The following is a 22,133-nucleotide window of genomic DNA, read 5'->3' as shown; positions in this document are numbered from 1 at the left end:
ATGACTGAAGTTGCAGTCATTAGGGTCGAGTTGGATGGGCTTCAAGTAAAGATCTTCGTGCCTACCGAGTGACTCGAGGGTAAGTCACGATGTTTGTGTTGTGGCCTGTTGGGAGTGGGATTCCCCAAGGGAAGTTTTGTGGCTAAAATCCCATGTTTAAGTCAATTTTTGTAATATTATTGTAAAGACTCCGTAATTTGTGTTCGTGGGGCACAAAGGTGTTATGTTTCATAAAGGGTAGTCCGCTCTTAGTTTTGTAAAAGTAAAGTCGACTATAAGAGAACTACCCATGCTCTGCGGACCATGGGATTGTATAAAAAAGCTAAGCTCTAAGTAATTTGAAAAGAAAGGGACAATGAAGAATGATGTAATAGAATCATAGCTTTAGGGAAAGAAGTCTAAGTCTTAGGTTGTAGCATAGGTAGAGGCTCTGCATCTGAGTGTGCAGAGGCCTAGGGTGGAAGTCCGCAGCTGAGTGCGCGGACTCCTGCAACTATGTGCGCAAGGAAGATAGAGGTTGTAGCCACTTGGAAGATATTAATAAAGAGATATATTATGCAATTTCTATTTCTTTGATGCATCTTGATATGTTATGTATGAATTTTCTTTATTATGTTTATATGGTGCATGAATGAATGCAATTACATTGAATAATTGAACACATTTATGAATATCTGTTTATGTGGGGGTAACTATAATTGTTTGATAAGATAAGCAAGGCACTTAGATTAATTAGGGAATTTGTATGGCACGCTGCCATAGTAGTGCGAAAGTATCTGGGCAGCAAGCTCGGGCTACGCGAAGGGCGATCATATCCTTTCGCGAAGGTATTGAAGGACGGAATAGAGGGTTTGTCTTGCAAGCCCTAGAGCGAAATAACTTGCACGAAGGCAAGGATAGAGGGAATCAAACAACATCACGACCATCTAAGGGTGTGAAAACTTGATTCAAGCAACCCCCCATACTGCTTCGGGTGAGACTTCAATTTGCACTTTGCGAGTTGATGCCGAAAGGGCCAGTAGTGTAGGGATTTGTTTGGCTAATTAATGTTGAACCTGGGTCAGTCCCCCTCAAGCCAAAAATCTCCCAACCAATACAGTCTATGAACATGCACAATCAAATGATGTCTTACAAAATTCTATAGGGGAAGGGGAAAATCTCCTGACCTCCCCTCTACCTGAGAGTCTTTTGGTTGATTCAATTCATTTTTGGGAATCTAAAGAATCTGATCTATGAAGTTGCCGATCTATCAATATTCAGACAATGAATCCAATCCAAAATATTTTCACTGATAGTTGTCCAGTCACAACCAACAATAATCATATACAACCATCTACAAATATTGAAAAGCTACCAATATTGGATGGTGTGTAGTTTGAAGGTTCAGAGGTTGGCCAGGATGATGAGGCACTTCAGCTTCCACTGATGGTTATGTTAGGTCATCATGTCCTTGACGATGTCCATGAACAATTTCAAACTAGGGTTTCTATGTTTGAATCCTTAGGGATCTCAGTTACACCCAACAGGGGCCTGTCTTTTTAGGGTTATCAAGTTGATCATCCTCTAAATCATGATGGGATTGTTGATTGGATTAATCTGTCAGATTCCTTTACTACCCGACAATATCTTTCCTTACTTGTATTGGATTTAGGGTTAAGCATAAATGGACGTTTTATGGCTGGATGACTATAAATTTCAAGCTTGTGGTTCAGTTTACGAGGATTGGGTTAAATTTTTCCTTCAAAGGACTTCTCTGACACGTTTCCTTGTAGGTGGATGAAATGTTATTTTTGTTGTGCATGCTTTAAAGGTAAGCATGCTATTTTTTGCACAACCCTTTCCACAAATTCTAATTGTTGCCATCTTTGTTTTTTCAGGTTCAGAACTCCTACAGTGGCTGCATTGGAAGTTTGATTTCACATAACCCAACCTATGCTTTGGTTAATTTAGGATTTAGGGTTTAGACTAGTTAGGTTTTAGCTTTGCTTATCAGTTGGTTGATTAGAATTTGCTTATGATTTAAATTTGTCATGTTTCATTTTCTTTACTGTAGGTAGTTAGTTCCCTGCTTGTTTCTTCTACACTCATGTCCTTGCATTTGTTTATTGTTCAATGGAATTCATGAAATCTCTGCATATGCATTGCATTGGTCCTTTAATTGCAATTAGTTGATCTCTTCTTCACATAGCATTACATTGCGTCATTAACCCTGTTTGTTGCATTGCATCATACACTTGCCTTCTCGCTTGGCACACACTCACCTTTGACTTAGCCTCGAATTTTCACCTATGTTTCTTGCTACTCCATGAGCCTTCATGAACTTGAATATTTCAAACTTGTAGTGTCGTGAATAGCTTTCTCACACCTTTTTCTCTTACTCCATGTGCATTTCTTTGACCTCTTCACACTGGTTTCTAAACCCTAGGAGAGTTTCCTAGTCACCTAGCCCTAGAACTAAAACCCTAGCCTTGTGATTGTGTGAAGTTGTGATGGTTACGTCAATGGGTAGCCTCTCTTAGAGCCAATCATCAAATTTGCATCCTAAATATCTCTCCTATGAGTCTAATTTATTAACAGGGAAAATAAGAACAAATTGCTCATGGGGAACCCTAATCCATTTGGATGAACTATACCCATAACCTAAACCTAGTGCCAAGTGTGGTCTTGATTGTTTCAATGACTTTTGTTCTTTTTCACTTGTTGTCTGCAAATGAGATGTGGAAGCTTGGCATGAGGGCAAACCTAAATCATGATATCTCTTAGTTTCTGTCAAACAAGAAAACACCTCTCTTGCTAGTAAAATAAGTCGAGATCCTTCATCTTCCTTGGCGCAATGAACACACAGAAATAAGTGCAAATGCACACGTAAAAGAAAATGAAACCAAATAAAGGGTAAAGAACCAAGAAAGGCTTCCTGCGCAGAGAGGTAATGCAACGACTTCGCTGGGGTACTAACCAGGCTCGCTGGCAGTGGAGCAACATTTGTGATTTCTTGAAGTGACTCCACCGGGGTACTATCTAGGCCCACTGGCAGTGGAGCAACACCAGAAACTTACTTTTTAAATTCTGAATACAATAAGCCCTCTGCCCCATTCTTTGCATCAACATCAACTACAGGCATGTGTGAACTGTCAATGGGGTGTTTACTGAGTGACAAGACCTAGCTGAGGCACGAGGGAAGGCATATCTGCAAAAGGTTGTGGCAATGCAAGAGGTGCCCATAGCGTCTTTTCAATATTCCCTTGCATCAATATTCACACTAAGACTACTACAGGGGTGTTGACAGAGATACTAGATTCTACCAGTGGTTCGCTAATTGTTGTAGCCACTACTACACCACCCAAATTTTTGGGCATATTCAAAATTTTGGGTACCCTAACACTCACCCTGAGATTCTAGGGTTTTTGATAGGACCCCAACTGGTTGCTCTCCCTGCGACCTTGCCTATCCAAACCCTTTGGTGCGCTCACTCACGTTTCATGCATTACATTCACGAATCATGTTTTATCTCAGATATAGGCATCAGATCGCATTAGGGTTTCGAAGGTTAATGGATTCATTGATGCACTAAGAGTCTCTTATGATTTTAAAACTCATCTTTGCATCATACACATCACGATCGATGGATGTCCTATATTTGAACAAGCATTGCGTTCAAGGTGGCTTCCCGTAAGAATGAAAATATTAGGGTTTATGAGAAACCCTAGATTGCTAGAAGAGTGATCCCCTCCCTGTTGTCAGCATATTCAAATGCCTCTAGGGGCGCGCTCCCGTCAGCATCACATGGCATTATTTTGGGAGTCACAACAACACTTTTTCCTTAGGTCCTTGGCCAATCCTTCACCTCAACATGAGCATTAGGGCTTGCAGAGATTATATACTACCCCTGCATCCTTGTAGCTGTAGACATATGTGATCGAAGTACTCATGTCGTTTTAAGCTCTTCTTGACTCACCCTGAAGCATGATCACACATATGCATAAGGGTTTGTAATAATACATCATGACAATATCCCTGCTTTTTCTTGGTCCTCATCCCCTCGAGTACATTAAGATTCCTCAAATTTCCATCTTACTCCCCACCCTTGAATCTCTACCTGCACCATTTCTTTTTGAATCACATAAATTTCTTGTAATTCATAAGTCTGGTAAGGTGCCTAAATGTTGTGTTGATTTTCAATTTTGAGCACCTCTTGTTTTACTCATAAAATTTAGTTGTAATTTTACTACTCCAGATGAAATATTTTCATGGTTTTAATTATTTATCCCTTTTTCTTTACAGGGATTTAAATGGAGCATAAGGGGTATTATATGGGCACCACAAGTTCTAAACAATGACAAGGGTGTCCTTATTGAGGTTTTGCACCATGGAATGCAGAATTAAGGGATTTCCAACCATTGAGGTATTTACTCTTGGCAAGCCCCCACTATAATATCAAGGAGCAAGGGATGCAAAACCAATAGCCAAATTTTCAATTCAGTAGTTGAAAATTGTTGTTAAAGACTGACTAAATGGGAACACTGGATCAAATAAGAAAATTTCATCAAGTTCATCAGTAGATCTCACTTTAAGCAACTTTGATTCCATTTTCCTGAAAAGTAAATATCAAGGGCTTGTTGAATGTTCTGCTCCCTAGTGTGGACATTGCGAAAAACTTGTTGCAGTGTGGAAGAAAGTTGCAAATAGCTTGAAGGCAAAGGTGAATATGGGTCACTTCAATTGTGATGCAGAGAAGCGTTTGATGAGCAGGTTCAATGTATAAATCTTTCCTACAATCTTGGTCTCTGGTTTGGATAAGGAGAGTCCAGTTCCTGTGAAGGTTTAAGGACAACTTTTGTGATTGAATCCTTTTCCCTTGAACAACGTGAGACGAATGTTTCTCCTCTGGAAGTGGTGAAGCTTGCAAGCCAGGACGTATTGGGAACCACATGTGCTGCTTCATCAGTCTGTTTTGTTAGTTTCCTGCCCGACATTTTAGACACAAAAGTAGAAGGAAGGGATCATTACCTACAACAACTCATGTCTGCAGCATAAAAATTCAAAAGGAGTTCATACAGCTACGCGTGGGTAGCAACAAGAAAGAATCCTGCTCTTAGCAGTCAATGTTGGTGGTCGTGAGTATCCAGCATTCATAGCTTTGAACTGCAAAAGGAGTGCCTATGATCCACTTCGCAGTGCATTTGAGATTGGACATCTAATGATTTTATGAAGGATGCAGGGCAGGGAGGTAAAGGTAATTTTCCCCTAGAATCTATCCTGTTATTGAGGAAACTGAACTGTGGGATGGGAGATATGGAGAGATGTTAGAGGAAGACGAGTTCTCACTAGATGAGCTAGTGGGAAATAAGGATGATAAAAAATAAGAATTTTAGGTGATTCATGTTTTAGGAAAAGCAAGAAATGGAACAATTTCATAATTCTGCCCAGTTCTCTAGAAATATATAAAGCTTACTATGCAAACTTTCACTTATTTTCTCATCATGCAGAGAAATTGGATAGGTAGAGAGTGTGATTTAGGCAGGACACGGGTTTTTATTTCAATGTTAAATGTATGGTCCAATTTAATGATATCAACGTTTAAATCATCACGGGTTTTGAAAACGAGTTACAAAAAGCATGAGGAAGTTAGACATGGATATATAACGAATGCATCCTAGAATGCGACTAGCCCATTCAGTGATTTTGCGACCTCTAAGAAGTCGCACTCCCTTGCACAATCACCAGTTCACACTTCAACACTCATGGAAAATATCCAAGCAGTGCGATCAGTTTAAGATGCAACTTTGCACCCTTCCAGAAGTCGCACTTGCACTTGTAGTCTCTGGGTCGCATGTTAACACCTCTAGTGAGCTTCCTGAAAGCACCCGCGATGAGTGCAAAGCCAACATTCCAATAGGTTTCATTCTTTTGGAAAGCCTATGAGTCATGAAATCGCATCTTACGAGTATCCGTTGGAAGCGTGACCTATTGCATTATGATGGTGCGACCTCCAGGAGGTCGCACTACTAGAAAAGTCACGAGATCGCATTCTTGTGCCTCAAACAAACATACAAGTAATGTGAATTTGTGAAAATGTGACCTTCCAAAAAACGTGAACTACCTCACCAGTTGCTACCTTAGCAGAGTGGTCACTTGAAAAGGTGCTTCTGTTGCATGGTCAGCTACTAAAATTGATAATTATATATAACCGTAGAAGTTTTGAAAACATGAATCTTGGAAAGAAAGACAAAAAAATAAGAGAACTGGGAGGTTAGGTTGATCGAAACTCACTGAGGGTAACAACGGGAGAATTAGATAGTGCATCGTTCAAAAGAACCGCAGTGATGTGGGCCTTGTTCTTGGGTGATTCTTATAATATCCTTAATTTGAATACCATTTGTTTTCACAAATCAAATGACTTCAAAGGGTCATTCCCACAAGCATATTTCTATTTTGATGGTGGCTTGGCATGTTTCTCCTCCGGAAGTGGTGAAGCTTGCAAGCCAGGACGTATTGGGAACCACATGTGCTGCTTCATCAGTCTGTTTTGTTAGTTTCCTGCCCGACATTTTAGACACAAAAGTAGAAGGAAGGGATCATTACCTACAACAACTCAACTCATGTCTGCAGCATAAAAATTCAAAAGAATTTCATACAGCTACGCGTGGGTAGCAACAAGAAAGAATCCTGCTCTTAGCAGTCAATGTTGGTGGCTATGAGTATCCAGCATTCATAGCTTTGAACTACAAAAGGAGTGTCTATGATCCACTTCGCAGTGCATTTGAAAATTGGATATCTAATGATTTTATGAAGGATGCAGGGCAGGGAGGTAAAGGTAATTTTCCCCTAGAATCTATCTTGTTATTGAGGAAACTAAACTGTGGGATGGGAGATATGGAGAGATGTTAGAGGAAGACGAGTTCTCACTAGATGAGCTAGTGGGAAATAAGAATGATAAAAAAGAAGAATTTTAGGTGATTCATGTTTCAGGAAAAGCAAGAAATGGAACAATTTCATAATTCTGCCCAGTTCTCTAGAAATATATAAAGCTTACTATGCAAACTTTCACTTATTTTCTCATCATGCAGAGAAATTGGATAGGTAGAGAGTGTGATTTAGGCAGGACACGGGTTTTTATTTCAATGTTAAATGTATGGTCCAATTTAATGATATCAACATTTAAATCATCACGGGTTTTGAAAACGAGTTACAAAAAGCATGAGGAAGTTAGACATGGATATATAACGAATGCATCCTAGAATGCGACTAGCCCATTCAGTGATTTTGCGACCTCTAAGAAGTCGCACTCCCTTGCACAATCACCAGTTCACACTTCAACACTCATGGAAAATATCCAAGCAGTGCGATCAATCTAAGATGCAACTTTGCGCCCTTCTAGAAGTCGCACTTGCACTTGTAGTCTCTGGGTCGCATGTTAACACCTCTAGTGAGCTTCCTGAAAGCACCCGCGATGAGTGCAAAGCCAACATTCCAATAGGTTTCATTCTTTTGGAAAGCCTATGAGTCATGAAATCGCATCTTACGAGTATCCGTTGGAAGCATGACCTATTGCATTATGATGGTACGACCTCCAGGAGGTCGCACTACTAGCAAAGTCACGAGATCGCATTCTTGTGCCTCAGACAAACATACAAGTAATGTGACTTTGTGAAAATGTGACCTTCCAAAAAACGTGAACTACCTCACCAGTCGCTACCTTAGCAGAGTGGTCACTTGAAAAGGTGCTTCTGTTGCATGGTCAGCTACTAAAATTGATAATTATAGATAACCGTATAAGTTTTGAAAACGTGAATCTTGGAAATAAAGACAAAAAATAAGAGAACTGGGAGGTTAGGTTGATCGAAACTCACTGAGGGTAACAACGGGAGAATTAGATAGTGCATCGTTCAGAAGAACCGCAGTGATGTGGGCCTTATTCTTGGGTGATTCTTATAATATCCTTAATTTAAATACCATTCGTTTTCACAAATCAAATGACTTCAAAGGGTCATTCCCACAAGCATATTTCTATTTTGATGGTGGCTTGGCATGATAAGAGAAAAGTTAGGGTTGTTGATTTTATATGATTAAATGCATGAAGAGTGACATGGGATATAGGATTCCATGAAAGGAATTACAACACAAAGGAGAAGGTTACCCCTCTATCGATATATTAAACGGAGCTATATTGGTGCGTCATCTTAAGTGAAATATGTTTGAAACCACATGAATCACTAGGGCCCTCCAAGGCCACATGCATTGACAATACCATGGCACAACAATTGACCACACAGGGGTCTAGATCAATTATTTATTAATTCCATTATTTCAAATTAATTGGTTGTAATTTCATTTTCATTGTTTTTTTGAAATTATTTTTGATTAATATTATTTTCCTACAGGTAGAAGGAACGAAAAAAATGTTGATCTACGCAACGGGATTAGGGTTTCTCATGGAGCTTGCACAACTTGGTTTTCCTTCAGCAAGCCAGGTGGCCCCTTCCAAGTTCCAATAACCTTTCCAGGCATTTAAAGGCACATCACTAGGAGATAGATGAAGGCAAGTGAGGCATAGTGGCAAGAAAAAAAATTCAATTTCAGGACCAAGCATCCATGTTATTGCGAGATTCAGGCATTGAGAATTTTAGGGTTTTCAATAACCCTCTGCATCCCTCTTCTCTCTCTTTTATCATAATGTAAATATCACCCACCATTGTAGAAACCACTATGTTGGAACTGATGTGGGCATGTAAAATTCAATTTTGGGTTGAGAAAGAAGTGGGTAAACTCAAGAGTCACGAGGGTAGCCGAAAGGGCACCAGGGAAGGCCAAGGGTCGCGATAGGTGAATAGTCACCTTGTCTCTATAAATATTCCCTAGAGCCTCATTAATATAGGAATTTAGAACTTGAGTTGAGGTGAATAGAGGGAGTTGATTGATGCTTGAGAGCTAAGGCCACTCAGCTCTTGGTAGCTAGGACAGTGGGTTTGAAGTAGGGCTAGGGTTTTGACATCGGGCAAGGCTATGAACAACCCATGTTCCACTATTGGGTATTGACCAATTGCATGATATGTATTTGAAGTTGTAGCATATTAATAAGATGTTTTCTTTTATCTTTGGCACTGATTCCCATGCTCACACATGGTCATTGTATTAGCTATCTGGTACCTCACCATATTCGTAGTTGTTCTTTCATATATGCAAGATGTTATGTACTGATACATAGTGGTTGCATGTATGTTTTGCTTTTGAATCTGTGTTTACTTGTTCCTTGCCATGTTGATGACCTATTGTCAACTACTTCGCAATTGACCTCCAGCATGTTACTTTTTATTATGTTCGATGGGGTTTTAGCCTACTAATCACTCTCATCGTTTATCTCTTCTTATTGTTTTTGTGACTTGTTTAAAACTCTTTTTGCAGTTTTTAAATCTTGGGCTGACTTTGTTTGGATGCCCGATAACTTCACTCTTGCCCCACTTTGGAACCTTCTCATTTGATAACCAAGAGCAGAAAAAATTTATGGCAATAGCCGGGCCCACATACCGGATGGGACTTCTATCCCAAAAGGTGTGAGGTCTAATTGGGACTTTACATCGGGGAGACCCATTTCTCGTTGGCAGTAAATTTTGTCTCGTCAAAAAATTGGCACTAGAAGGAGGGCCAAATGACAGGATGAGCCCTTGGAGCCTGCAGTTTAGTCTCATATCTATTACTGGATTTGTCCAGAATCTTACCCTTGGGGTGTTTATCTGGTTTGTCTATTTTTCAATTTTCCCTCCCTGAGGAGTAGCGCCAACACTTGTCTCAGTTAAAGTTTGATGGTGAGGATGGAACACCTTTAATCGAGCACATTTATGATTTCCTCGACTTTTGTGAATCTTTTGAGATTGACGATGAAGAGTTTGCTTGTGTATTTTTCTCCCTCACCCTTGAAGGTCATGCCAAGTAATGGTGTCGCACATTGCCGACAACGTCCATTCTTTCATTTGAGCAACTCATCGGTAAGCTCCAACAAGCATTTGACAGGTACGATTTTTAAGATGTGTTAAAGAGGATAAATGAGCTTAGGATGAAACCTGAGGAATCTTTATAGGATTTTTCTTTCAGATATGTGCATATTCATTTTGAATTTCCTGAATGTGATGTCATCTGGGTGTATTTGAATATAATTTTTCAACGATTGGTTCTCATTTCTTTACAACATTTTCAATTAGAAACAAGTCTTGTTTCGCATGAGTATCATCATAATTTACAGATTGCAAAGTGTTGAGATTCTACCCGTAATTTTGTTTTTCCTATCTCCTTGAATCTGGAACAACCTCAACCCCCCGAGGAAGAGATTACTATTTGTGGGATTTCTCATCCTCCTCTTGACTTGTTACATAATAAGATTATGGTTGTAAATGGTTCAAACGATGAACAATGCTTTCTAGGAAATAGATCTGATGGTCTCACCTCTAAATCCCTCATACATTCTTTTTGTCTTGAATATGAAAATCACATATCATCTCTTCCTACTGATGGAACCCCAATCGAGTCCATTCAACATAGGTCTCACTATATTCTGGGATCTCATTCACCTATGCATGATGTCTACGGTCTTGTCTCAGGCAATGTTGAATTCCTTATCAAATCCATGGAACACGTCAGGCTTATAAATCCGACCTTCTCTTTGGCAAACATAAATGGGTAGGATGTGATTCTGGGTCTGATCGGTGCTCCTTCATTTAACCCTGTGCATCCATTCTACCCTGATCTAGTTGATGGGTCTACTACACCGGCGTTTCCTTCAGATCATTCATATCTTTATCTTGCTCACATTTATTGCAATCATGTAAATGGGGGTGAGGTTTCACAGTTAAGGGATGCAGAGTCTGTATCCCTTATGCCTTACCTTTGCCACTCGCAGTCTTTAATAGTTGAAGAAGAGGGCCCTGCATCTCATCCAGCTCAAGTTGGTTCCCTCATTAATCCCTCTTCACCCCCAAGCCAAGAGGATCCTTATGTATCAGATACCCAACTTGATCAAACTGGTGGTTTCAGTGATTCTCATTTTACTGGAAATATATTCGCTCATGCCTCTGGTGATTATCCTATGTATCCATCTGTTGATCCTATGAAGCCACCAGAATTTGCTGACCCACCTTTCGAATGTTTAGGGACTCGTGATGAAGTTTAGGCACTTCAGCTTCCACTGATGGTTATGTCAGGTTCTCACGTTCTTGATGAGACCCCTGAGCCAAGTCAAATTAGGTTTTCTGAAATGAGAGTTTCTGCACATCACACTCCTCTCGACATCATCTCGCTGAATGCAATATCATCTTGGAAACCCTCTTATTTGAGCAATGTCTCTCTGAGAAAATATTTCCTTCACCTTTCGACTGATGCACATCAACCTCTATACCCTAATTTGTTTGTTGAAGGGAGTGCTCTGGCCATCGTCTCGAATCTTTTTTACTGTCTCCCAACCAATACAATTTGTCAACATACACAATCAGACGATGTCCTACAAACTCCTATAGCGGAAGGGGAAAATCTCCTGACTTCCCTTTTACCTGAGACTCTTTCAATTGATTCAGTTCATTTGTGGGAATCTAAATAATCTTATCTTTCAAGCTGTCGATCTATGAATATTCAGACGATGAATCGAATCCACAATATTTTCACTGATAGTTGTCCCACCACAACCAAGAATAGCCATATAATACCATCTACAAATCTTGTGAAGCTACCAATATTGGATGGTGTGTCATTTGAAGGTTCAGAGGTTGGCCAAGATGATGAGGCACTTCAGCTTCCGTTGATGGTTATGTCAGGTCCTCATGTCCTTGACGAAATCCATGAACAATTTCAAACTAGAGTTTCTGAAATTAGGGTTTTTGTGTTTGAATCCTCAGGGATCTCAGTTACACCCAATAGGGGCCCCTCTTTTTAGGGTTATCAAGTTGATCATCCTCTACATCATGATAGGGTTATTGATCAGATTAATCTGGTAGATTCCTTTACTAGCCAACAACATCTTGCCTTACTTGCATTGGATTTAGGGTTAAGCATAAACAGACGTATGTTATGGCTGATTTACTATAAATTTCACGCTTCTAGTTAGGTTTACCAGGATTGGGTTGCAGTTTTCCTTGAAAGGTCTTATCTGACACGTTTCCCTGCAAGTGGATGAGATGTTCTTTCTTTGGTGCATGCTTTACAAGTAAGCATGCTATTTTTTTCACAACTCTTTCCACAAATTCTAATTACTACCATGTTTGTTTTTGCAGGTTGGGAACTCATGTGGTGGCTACATTGGAAGTTTAATTTCACATAAGCCTTCCTATGCTTTGGTTAATTTAGGATTTAGGTTTTAGACTAGTTAGGTTTTAGCTTTTCTTATCAGTTGGTTGATTAGAATTTTCTTATGATTTAAATTTTTCATGTTTCATTTTCTTTACTGTAGGTAGTTAGTTCTCTACATGTTTCTTCTGTACTCATGTCCTTGCATTTGTTTTCTGTTGAATGGAATTCATGAAATCTCTGCATATGCATTGCATTGGTATTTTAATTGCAATTAGTTGATCTCTTCTACAAATAGCATTACATTGCATCATTAACCATTTCTGATGCATTGCATCATACACTTGCCTTCTCGCTTGGCACACACTCACCTTTGACCTAGCCTATAATTTTCACCTATGTTGCATGCCACTGAATGAACTTTCATGAACCTGAATATTTCAAACATGTGGTGTCGTGAATAGATTTCTCACACCTTTTGCTCTTAATCCAAGTGCATTGCTTCGACCTCTTCAAACCAATTCGTAAACCCTAGGAGAGTTTCCTAGTCACCTAGCCCTAGAACTAAAGTCCTAGCCTTATGATTGTGTGAATTTGTGATGGTTACACAAATGGGTAGCCTCTCTTAGAGCCATTCATCAAATTTTCATCCTGAATATCTCTCCTACGAGTCTAATTTATTAATAGGGAAAATAAGAACAAATTACTCATGGGGAATCGTAATCCATTTGAATGACCTATACCCATAACCTGAACCTGGTGCCGAGCATGGTCTTGATTGTTTCAATGACTTGTGTAATTTTTCACTTGCTGACTAGAAATGAGATGTGGAAACTTGGCATGAGGGAAAACCTAAATCAGGATATCTCTTAGTTTCTGTCAAACAAGAAACAACCTCTCTTTCTAGTAAAATAAGTCGGGATCCCTCATCCTCCCTGGCGCAATGAACACCCAGAAATAAGTGAAAATGCACACGTAAAAGAAAATGAAACAAAATAAAGGGTAAAGGATTGAGAAAGGCTTATTAAGTAGAGAGGTAATGCAACGAATCCACCGGGGTACTAACCAGGCTCACTGGTAGTGGAACAACGCTTGTGATTCCTTAAAGTGACTCCATCGGGGTACTATCCAGGCTCACTAGCAGTGGAGCAACACTAGAAACATAATTTTTAAATTCTGAATATAATAAGCCTTCTGCATCCTTCTTTCCATAATCATCAACTACTGGCATGTGTGAACTGTCAATGGGGTGTTTACTGAGTGACAAGACCTAGCTGAGGCAGGAGGGAAGGCATATCTGCAAAGTTCGTGGCAATGCAAGAGGTGCCTATAATGTCTATTCAATATTCTCTTGCATCATTATTCACACTCCTACTACTAGAGGGGTGTTGACAGAGATACTGGATTCTACTATGTTAGGATATTCCAACACATAGGAAATAGTTAAGTACAACTTGGTCTAGTATAGAGTTAGGTATAGAGTTAGGTAAAGTGTGTTTCTTTACTATGTACATTTTGTAACTTACAATCCGATGGTCACGATATGTAGTGATCCGACGGTTCATTCTCTCCTCGGTATTACCGACACTTGATCCGTGGCTTAACACCCGATTGGCCCATGATCTCTATTTAAAGAGCATGGAGGGTCATTTGTAGGGTAATCCATCTATGAGAGAAGCATATGTAAATTTTCATTATTTTATTAATAAATTGCCTGAAGTGGCCGCGTTGGCTCAGGCTGTTGACTGTTTCCCTCTTTGAGGGTTTTAACCACGTCAAAATACTGGTGTATTGATCTGTGATCTCTTTGTGAGCGGTGTCCTTTGGTGTTCTGTCTGAGGAACTTACCCAATAAATTCCTACATGGTATCAAGGCTATTTGAGGGCTGCGTCCATTGGTGATCCAAATCTGAAGCCGGTAGAACTGCATCCGACTACCGTTTCCTATATCTACTATTTCTGACTGCTTTTGGGCCGAGAGGACTGCTCTGTTGTGTTAGGAGCATCTGGTCCAGTGAGGAACCCCTTTCGTTTCACGCGAAAAGGTTTCTGATAGCCCTAGCTGCGTCATTTTTAATATCTGGAGGTATAGAGTGTTTATTTGCAGTTTACAGTTATTTTCTCTCTGTTTATTTCGGTTTCGGTTTATTTAGCCTTTTTTATTACGGGATCTATACCTTTCATTTCTGCGTATGCTCTTTGCCCTGTGATTCTGTGCGATCTGGGCAAATCAGAAACAGAAAGGAATGATTTTTCTCATGCGTATGCTCTTTTCCGCTGCACCTTAGTGTGATCTCGGAAAATCAGAAACATTGAGGAAAATATTTAGTTTCCGGCTAAAGCTAACTTTGAGCCACAAGGTTCGTTTTTGAAAATATCTAGTTTCCAGCTAAAGCTAACTTTGAGCCACAAGGTTCGTTTTTTGTGTATGTCCGTGTTGGGTTTTGTGTTTTTTGTTTTGTAGGGAAAAAGAGCTTTCTCAAAGCAAGCACGCAACCCAAAGCATAAACCCCCCCCCCCCCTCTCTCTCTCTCAAACTTTTTATATAGCTCACTTGGTGCAAAGCTAATTTATGAGAGTAGAGGTCTTGGGTTCAAGTCTTCATTTTGTGGGGGCGGATTTTTTCATTTCCGCACATTCCCTCACCTCGTCGGCGACTTCGTCAATTTTTTTTCAAAAAGCCATAACTTCTTCATCCAGAAGCCGTTTTCAGAACCGTTTTTTTTTTAAACGGCCTAATTGTTCGAGATCTTTCCATTGGTGCACTTATTTTCAGCATCTACAGCTTCAGGTTCTATTAAAAATGGAAATTCCATGCCAAGTCATTCTTGATAGCACTAACTACTTCCAATGGTGGTCCTACATTGTGGATTTACTTAGAAGTAAAGGTCTTTACAGAATAGCCATAGGCCAAGAGACCAAACCGGAAGATGAAGATAAGGAAACTAAATGGGAAAACAGGCAAGACCAAGCACGTGGGTTGATAGGGATGTCTATTTCTCCAGATCTTAGATTCCATATTGCAGAACTTGATACTCTTGATGAAGCACTGCAACAAATTACAAAAGTCTTTGGAATTAAAAATGAACTTAAAGCCCATCAACTTGAAAATGAATTGCTTATATTGGACCCCAATAATTTTTCTTGCATTGAAGATTTTTTGTCCAAGTTCAAGACCCTTAGACTTCTCTTGGAAGGTGTTAAGGTTAAGAAAGAAGATAGTAGCCTTATCTACTCCATTCTTACTAAGTTAGGACCAGCCTATTCTGTGTTTGTTTCCACCTTTCATTCTACAAGAGAAGCCTTAATTTCTCAAGGACAAACCTACAAGTCCCCTTCCTTTGATTCCTTTTGTGATTCTTTAATAAGAGAACAAGAAAAACTCTTACACCTTGGTCTTCTTCATCTTGGAAACTCTTCTAAGAAAGCATTAGCCGCCCAACAACAACCAAATCCAAAGAATCCCAAGAAGTTGTATCCTAAAAAGAATGGTCCTAAACCAAACAAGGGTCCTAAGCAATTTCAGCCTCAAAATGAAAAATGATTTCAACAAAATGATAAGACAAATAAAAACAAAGGGAAGAAGACTGATAGACATTGCAACTTTTGTAATCGAGATGGCCACTTAGAATCCAAATGCTTTAGGAAGATGGAAGCCTTGGAAGCAGCAATGAAGAAGCATAACATCCATTTGGAGCAATCTTCAACTTCAACTTCATCTTTAGGAATAGCACTTTCTGCATGTGGTTGTCAAGCATCTCGGTCTGGCTATGCACTAAATGTATCTTCTTCTTCTCATTCTCATGAGTGGCTCATTGATTCTGGAGCTTCTTATCACATGGCCAAAAAAAAAGGCATGTTTTCTTCTTTAAATGATTGTAACACCAAAAATATATATGTTGGTGATGATAGATCTCTTAGTGTTGTAGGGACTGGAATTGTTCATCTAGACAATGGTCAGTTTAATGATGTATTATGTGTTCCAACCTTATCCTGCAACCTTCTATCTGTATATCAGATAACCCATTCAGGTGAAGTTAAAATCGTTGAATTTTCACCTCTCGATGTTGTAATTAAGGATCTAAGAGATCCTAAATAGATTTTAGCTACTGGCATTGCTGATGATTCTACAAGGTTGTATAAGTTTCACAACTTTGGGTCATCAAATCTTCCCTCAGTATTTGTTTCTCATAATGATGAAGTGAGCAAACTTTGGCATGAGCGATTTGGTCACTTAAACTATCACTCTCTTCAGAATCTATGTAAAGAAAATATGGTGACAGGTCTTCCAATGGTATCTTGCAGAGATGGTGTTTGTTCCGGATGTGTACTCGGAAAAAATCATTGGGACAGTTTTGAAAAACGTGCCTCTTGGCACGCCTCAGCCCCTTTACAGCTCGTGCATATTGATTTATGTGGTCCACTTCCAGTTGCTTCATTCTCTGGCTACAAGTATTTCTTAACTTTCATTGATGATTTCTCCAGACGCACTTGGGTATTCTTCTTAAAACTCAAGAGTGAAGTATTTAACATGTTCTTGGCCTTTAAGGCCTTTGTTGAAAAACAATCTGGACATCAAATTCTTAAGCTAAGATATGATAATGGTGGAGAATATGTTAAAAACACATTCATCAACTTTTGCACTAAGAATGGAATTCAAATGCAACATACTGTTCCATATACTCCACAACAAAATGGTGTAGTTGAAAGGAAGAATCGCACCTTAAAGGAAATGGCTAATTGTATGCTTCAATCTAAAGGACTTAGTCTTAATCATTGGGCAGAAGCAATTAACTGTGAAAATTACATAATAAATCACACTCCTACTAAGGTTTTAAAGAATATCACTCCAAAAGAAGCATGGAGCTCAAACAAACCGGATGTAAGTCACTTTCGTGTTTTTGGAAGTGAAGCATGGGCCCATATTCCAGATGAGAAACATAAAGCTTTAGAACCAAAGAGTGAAAAATGTATTTTTGTTGGATATTCTGAAGATGTCAAAGGATATAGACTTATTCCACTTAAGTCCAAAAATGTTATCATTAGAAGAGATGTAAAGTTTGATGAAAATATATCGGCCTGCGAGCCTAGTTCGGTGGATGTGCCACCTCTCCCTATCTCTTCTACTTTTGAAAATATTTCTTCTTCATATGATGAAAGCGAGGATGAAAATCCTCCCCCACCTTCTCAGGATCCTCCTTTAGCTCCTCAGCTTCCAAAATGGGTTCGTGCTACTCGGGATGTAGCAGGTGATCCTGTCGGTGATCCTACAGATCAGCGACGTACACGTTCTCAGTTCGAGAGAGCCTCTTCTTTACTGGCTCAAGCTTCAGTGAATTATGATCCTGACACCTTTGCAAAAGCTTCAGACCATCCAGATTGGGAAGTAACTATGAATGAAGAATATCATTCATTATTGGCAAATGATACATGGGATCTTGTTCCTCTACCAAAGGGACGAAAACTTGTTAGATGCAAATGGGTTTACAGAACCAAGTATGGACCAGATGGGAAAGTTGATAAACATAAAGCTCATCTTGTTGCTAAGAGTGTTTCACAAGTTGAAGGCATTGACTACACTGAAACCTTCTCCCCTGTTGCCAAAATGAACTCTATCTGCCTTGTTCTTTCCCTTGCTACTTCTTTCAAAGGGGAAGTCCATTAGATGGATGTTAAATCTGCCTTCTTGCATGGGGACTTGCATGAAGAAATCTATATGGAACAACCTATTGGCTTTATACAAACAGACTCCAGCCTTGTATGTCAGCTTAAGAAATCCCTTTATGGTCTCAAGCAAGCTCCTCGAGCTTGGTATACCAAAATGGATAACTTTCTTTTATCATCTGGCTTCTCTAGGTGTCATTCTGACAATACTGTCTACACCAAGAAAGTGGGAAAGTCTCTTATCATTCTTGTTCTTTATGTCGAAGTTCTTATCCTGACTGGTAGTGATCCCAATGTTATAAACCATGTGAAGTCTAGCCTTAAAAGGAAGTTTTAAATGATAGACTTAGGACACTTACATTATTTTCTCGGTCTTCAAGTCTTGCAATCCAAGGAAGGTATTTCCCTTTCTCAGTCCAAGTATGCCTGTGATATTCTACGCCACTTTCACATGGAAGACTGTAAGCCAGCCCCTTCTTCCTTTCAGTTTGGAGTCAAACTTTCAGTCACTTGTACTTCTCCTAAATTTGATGCTACCTTATACCGTCAACTTGTAGGAAAACTTTTGTATCTAACCCATACTCGTCCTGACCTTTCCTTTGCTATTGGCCTTGTTGCTTGGTTTATGCAAAACCCACATGAAAGTCATTGGAAAGCAGCTAAAAGAATACTTCGTTATGTTCGAGGTACAGTTTAGTTTGGGATTCATTACAGTGCCGAAGCATCTCCTCTATTGGTTGGTTTCACTGATTCCGATTGGGCTGGTGACCCTGATGATTGGAAGACTACTGTAGGTTATGTGTTCACTCTTGGTTTACGACCTATTACATGGGCTTGCAAGAAACAATGTGCCATTTCTCTTTCTTCAGCAGAAGCAGAATATCGTGGTGCCGTAGAAGCTAGTAAGGAAGCCTTGTGGCTTCATCAGATCCTGTCAAAGTTTGGCTTTCAGAAGCAGCATCCGACTACACTTTGGTGTGATAATCAAAGTGCCATTTAGCTATGCAAAGATCCAGTCCAACATCAGCGCAGCAAACACATTGAACTACACATGCACTTCATCAGAAAGCTCATTCACAACAATGTTCTTGAAGTGCAATATTGTTCAACAGATGATCAAGTTGCAGACATCTTTACAAAGGCTCTCACAGAGGCGAAGTTCACTAAACTTCGATTTATGTTTGGATTTCAGGAAGTTGTCACTAAGGGGGGATAGGCTCTAGTGCCTCCTTCCTTCTCCTATTGTGTCATATTTGTAAATCCTTCAATCCTATCCCAAGTTGTTCTTAAGGGGGGATGTTAGGATATTCCGACACATAGGAAATAGTTCAGTACAACTTGGTCTAGTATAGAGTTAGGTAAAGTGTGTTTCTTTACTATGTACATTTTGTAACTTACAATCCGACGGTCACGATATGTAGTGATCCGACAGTTCATTCTCTGCTCGGTATTACCGACACTTGATACGTGGCTTAACACCCGATTGGTCCATGATATCTATTTAAAGAGCATGGAGGGTCATTTGTAGGGTAATCCGTCTATGAGAGAAGCATATGTAAATTTTCATTATTTTATTAATAAATTGCCTGAAGTGGCCGTGTTGGCTCAGGCCGTGGACTGTTTCCCTCTTTGAGGGTTTTAACCACGTCAAAATACTGGTGTATTGATCTGTGATCTGTTTGTGAGCGGTGTCCTTTGGTGTTCTGTCTGAGGAACTTACCCTGTAAATTCCTACATACTAGTGATTCACCAATTGTTGTAGCCACTAAAACACCACCCAAATGTTTGGGCATATTCAAAATTTTGGGTACCCCAACACTCACCCTAAGATTCTAGGGTTTATGATAGGACCCCAACTGGTTGCTCTCCCCACGACCTTGCCTATCCAAACCCTTTGGTGCACCCACTCGCGTTTCATGCATTACATTCACAAATCATGTTTTATCTCAGATATAGGCATCATATCACGTTAGGGTTTCAAAGGTTAATGGCTTCATTGATGCGTTAAGAGTCTCTTATGATTTTAATACTCAGCTTTGCATGATATGCATCACGATAAATGGATGTTCTATATTTGAACAAGCATTGCATTTAAGGTGGCTTCCTGTAAGATTGAAAATATTAGGGTTTATGAGAAACCCTAGATTGCCAAAAGAGCGATCCCCTCCCTGTTGTCACCATATTTGCATGCCTCTAGTGGTGTGCTCCCATCGGCATCACATGGCATCATTTTGGGAGTCATAGTAGCACTTTTTCCTTAGGTCCTTAGCAAATCCTTCACCTCAACATGAGCATTAGGACTTGCAGAGATTATATACTACCCTTGCATCCTTGTAGCTCTAGACATATGTGATCTAAGTACTCATGTCATTTTAAGATCTTCTTTAATCACCCTGAAGCATGATCACACATATGCATAAGGGTTTGTGATAATACATCATGACAGTAACCCTTCTTTGTCTTCGTTCTCATCCCCTCAAGGGCATAAATATTCCTCAAATTTCCATCTTACTCCACGCCCTTGAATCTATAACTACACCATTGCTATTTTCATCACATAAATTGCTTGCAATTGATAAGTCCAGTAAGGTACCTAAATGTTGTGTTGATTTTCGGTTTCGACCACGTCTTGTTTTAATCGTATAATTTAGTTGCAATTTTACTACTCCAGATGAAATTATTTTCACGGTTTTAATATCTATCCCTTTTTCTTTGCAGGATTTAAATGGAGCATAAGGGGTATTATATGGGCACCATAGGTTCTAAACTATGACAGGGGTGTCCATGTTGAGTTTTTGCACCATGGAATACAGAATTAAGGGATTTCCAATCATTAAGGTATTTACTCCTAGAAATCCCCCTTTAGAATATGAAGGAGCAAGGGATGCAAAACCAATAGCGGAATTGTAATTTAGCAGTTGAAAACTGTTCTTAAAGACCAGCTAAATGGGAACACTGGATCAAATACGAAAATTTCATCAAGTTCATGAGTAGAGCTCACTTCAAGAAACTTTGATGACACTTTCCTCAAAATTAAAGATCAAGGGTTTATTGAATGTTATGCTCCCTAGTGTGGACGCTGTGAAAAGCTTGCTCCAGAGTGGAATAAAGCTGCAAATAGCTTGAAGGGAAAGGTGAATATGGGTCACTTCAATTGTGATGCGGAGAAGAGTTTGATGAGGAGGTTAAATGTGCAAAGCTTTCCTGCAATCTTGGTCTTTGGTTTGGATAAGGAGAGTCTAGTTCCTATGAAGGTGCAAGGACAACTTCTGCGATCGAATCCTTTGCCCTTGAGCAGCTTGAGATGAATGTTTCTCCTCCGGAAGTAGTGAAGCATACTAGCCAACATGTATTGGGAACCACATGCGCTACTTCAACAATCTGTTTTGTTAGTTTCCTGCCTGACATTTTAGACACAAAAGTAGAAGGAAGGGATCATTACCTACAAAAACTCATGTCTGCGGCAGAAAAATTCAAAAGAAGTTCATACAGTTACACGTGGGTAGCAACAGGAAAGCATCCTGCTCTTAGCAGTCGATGTTGGTGGCTATGAGTATCCAACCTTCATAGCTCTGAACTGAAAAAGGAGTATCTATGCTCCACTTCGCAGTGCATTTGAGCTTGAACATCTTATGATTTTGTGAAGGATGCAGGGCAGGGAGGTAAAGGTAATTTTCCCCTAGAATATGTTCCTATTATTGAGGAAACTGAATTGTGGGATGGGAAAGATGAAGAGATGTTAGAGGAAGCCGAGTTCTCATTGGATGAGCTAATGGGCAATAAGGATGATAAAAAAGAATAATTTTAGGAGATTCATATGTCAGGCAAAGCATGAAATGGAACAATTATAGAATTTTGCCCAGTTCTTGAGAAATATATAAAGCTTGTTGTACAAACTTTCACTTATTTTCTCATCATGCAAAGAAATTGGAGAGGTAGAGAATGCGATTTAGGCATGAAACGAGTTTTTATTTTGATGTTAAATGTATGGTCCAATTTAATCATATCAACGTTTAAATCATCACGGGTTTTGAAAGTGAGTTACAAAAAACATGATGAAGTTAGACATGGATATATAACGAATGCATCTTAGAATGCGACTAGCCCATTTGGTCATTTTGCGACCTCTAAGAAGTCGCACTCCCTCGCACAGTCGCCAATTCACACTTCAACACTCATGGAAAATATCCAAGCAGCGTGAC

At 39.5% G+C, this 22,133-nt stretch overlaps 2 pseudogenes; both read left to right on the top strand.

The window, feature by feature from the left end:
• Positions 1-4,366: 4,366 nt before the first annotated feature.
• LOC149266686 (protein disulfide isomerase-like 2-3 pseudogene) lies at positions 4,367-11,161 on the top strand (annotated as a pseudogene).
• A 9,572-nt stretch (positions 11,162-20,733) lies between these two features.
• LOC149266685 (protein disulfide isomerase-like 2-3 pseudogene) lies at positions 20,734-21,733 on the top strand (annotated as a pseudogene).
• The last annotated feature ends 400 nt before the right edge of the window (positions 21,734-22,133 follow it).

Source organism: Pinus tabuliformis, chromosome 6 (genome assembly GCF_031772625.1).
Source record: "Pinus tabuliformis cultivar Carrire ecotype Pingquan chromosome 6, CPIR1, whole genome shotgun sequence".
NCBI classification, from domain to species: domain Eukaryota; kingdom Viridiplantae; phylum Streptophyta; class Pinopsida; order Pinales; family Pinaceae; genus Pinus; species Pinus tabuliformis.
Note: the sequence above shows the minus strand (reverse complement) of the source record. Positions and strands in the feature narration are given on the sequence as shown.